At 55.5% G+C, this 2,500-nt stretch overlaps 2 non-coding genes across 2 annotated transcripts in view; both read left to right on the top strand.

The window, feature by feature from the left end:
- Positions 1 to 1,558, top strand: part of LOC145747779 (small subunit ribosomal RNA) — a 1,811-nt gene extending 253 nt beyond the window's left edge. Inside the window, exon 1 of the ribosomal RNA XR_014282489.1 lies at positions 1 to 1,558. This exon is cut by the window's left edge and continues 253 nt beyond it. This is a non-coding gene — a ribosomal RNA (small subunit ribosomal RNA).
- A 245-nt stretch (positions 1,559 to 1,803) lies between these two features.
- On the top strand, positions 1,804 to 1,958 carry LOC145746895 (5.8S ribosomal RNA). The gene has a single exon (XR_014281660.1). It is a non-coding gene; the product is annotated as a 5.8S ribosomal RNA (ribosomal RNA).
- Positions 1,959 to 2,500: the final 542 nt, after the last annotated feature.

Raw genomic sequence — 2,500 nt, 5'->3', positions numbered from 1 at the left:
GGGATAACTTTGCTGATCGCACGGTCTTGCACCGGCGACGGATCATTCAAGTGTCTGCCCTATCAACTTTCGTCGGTACGGTATCTGCCTACCGAGGTTCTTACGGGTAACGGGGAATCAGGGTTCGATTCCGGAGAGGGAGCCTGAGAAACGGCTACCACATCCAAGGAAGGCAGCAGGCGCGCAAATTACCCATTCCCGACGCGGGGAGGTAGTGACGAAAAATAACGATACAGGACTCTAACGAGGCCCTGTAATTGGAATGAGTACACTGTAAAAATTTTAACGAGTATCCATTGGAGGGCAAGTCTGGTGCCAGCAGCCGCGGTAATTCCAGCTCCAAAAGTGTATATTTAAGTTGTTGCGGTTAAAAAGCTCGTAGTTGGATTTTGGGCGCAGGCGTTCGGTCCGTCGCAAGGCGTGCACTGTTCGTTCTGGCTTTACCTCCGGTTTTCCGTCGGTGCTCTTGACTGAGTGTCGGCGGCGGCCGGGACGTTTACCTTGAAAAAATTAGAGTGTTCAAAGCAGGCGCTTCGCCTGGATAGTGTTGCATGGAATAATGAAATAGGACCTCGGTTCTTTTTTGTTGGTTTTCGGAGCGCGAGGTAATGATTAAGAGGGACGGACGGGGGCATTCGTACTGTGCCGTTAGAGGTGAAATTCTTGGATCGGCGCAAGACGAACGACTGCGAAAGCATTTGCCAAGAATGTTTTCTTTAATCAAGAGCGAAAGTCAGAGGTTCGAAGACGATCAGATACCGTCCTAGTTCTGACTATAAACGATGCCAACTAGCGATCGGGGGGCGTTATTTTGACGACCTCTCCGGCAGCTTGCGGGAAACCAAAGTCTTTGGGTTCCGGGGGAAGTATGGTTGCAAAGCTGAAACTTAAAGGAATTGACGGAAGGGCACCACCAGGAGTGGAGCCTGCGGCTTAATTTGACTCAACACGGGAAATCTCACCCGGCCCGGACACAGCGAGGATTGACAGATTGAGAGCTCTTTCATGATTCTGTGGGTGGTGGTGCATGGCCGTTCTTAGTTGGTGGAGCGATTTGTCTGGTTACTTCCGATAACGAACGAGACTCTGGCTTGCTAAATAGTTACGCGGCCTTCCCGGCCGGCGTTTAACTTCTTAGAGGGACTAGTGGCGTTTAGCCACACGAGATTGAGCAATAACAGGTCTGTGATGCCCTTAGATGTTCGGGGCCGCACGCGCGCTACACTGACCGGATCAACGTGTGTTCGCCTTGGCCGAAAGGTCTGGGTAACCCGATGAACCCCGGTCGTGCTAGGGATAGAGAATTGAAATTATTTCGCTTGAACGAGGAATTCCCAGTAAGCGCGAGTCATTAGCTCGCGTTGATTACGTCCCTGCCCTTTGTACACACCGCCCGTCGCTACTACCGATTGAATGGTTTAGTGAGGTCCTCCGATTGGGCCCGGGCTCGACTGGCGACGGTTGGGTCTTGGCCCGAAAAGACGATCTAACTTGATTACTTAGAGGAAGTAAAAGTCGTAACAAGGTTTCCGTAGGTGAACCTGCGGAAGGATCATTAGCGCGAGAAAAAAAATCGAAGAGCGAAAGAGCAAACACCGGGACGGCGACGTGCCTCGGCGCGTCCGCCGCCCCGCGATCAGGAACTTGTTTTGTCGGCGTCGAGTGCCCGAAGGCTTCATGCGGTGCGCGGGCTTGTCGCACTATTTGTTGCGACCGCGACCCGCTCGGCGTCACGCGATTTTTTCAGCCGGATGGCGAATCGAGGTTAGGAATCGAAGAGCGAAAAGCAAACAAACAAACGATGGCTCTTGGCGGTGGACCACATCGGCTCGCGAGTCGATGAAGGACGCAGCAAGCTGCGTGATTTAATGTGAATTGCAGAACACATTGAGCATTGACGATCTGAACGCGTATTGCGGCCTCGGGTTCATCCCGGGACCGCGTCCGTCTCAGGGTCGCAGAAACGACAACGGCCGGCGGGATCGGCTCCGCGACGGCTCGGCTCGCGTGCGTATGCCCGGCGACGGGCAATCGCCGCTCGGTTGAAGGTGGAAAGTTTTGGTATTCGGGCTCGCGTCAGCGATGCGTGGCGGCCGGCGAGCCGCGCCGCGTCCGCTTGCCGCCCGAGTCGCAACGACGGCGCTGTCGACCTCGAGCTGGGGGCCTCGACGCGTCGGTCGCGATTCGCGCAGGGCGAGTAGGAGCCGCGGGGCGGTGCTGTGTCGGAAGTCGAGCGCGCGAGGGCGCGGCGTCTCGAAGGACGAGCGAAAATAGTTTTATCGGCCTGAGATCGGGCGAGGCTACCCGCTGAATTTAAGCATATTACTAAGCGGAGGAAGAGAAACTAACGAGGATTCCCTCAGTAACGGCGAGTGAAGCGGGAAGAGCCCATCGCCGAATCGGGCCGCTACGAGGAGCGGTCCCGAGTTGTGGCGTAAAGAATTCGTCTTGCGTGCGATCCGCGCCGCCCGAGTCCTTCTGATCGAGGCCTTATCCCAGA

This window comes from Corella eumyota, chromosome 3 (assembly GCF_963082875.1).
Source record: "Corella eumyota chromosome 3, kaCorEumy4.1, whole genome shotgun sequence".
In the NCBI taxonomy this organism is placed as follows: Eukaryota; Metazoa; Chordata; class Ascidiacea; order Phlebobranchia; family Corellidae; genus Corella; species Corella eumyota.
Note: the sequence above shows the minus strand (reverse complement) of the source record. Positions and strands in the feature narration are given on the sequence as shown.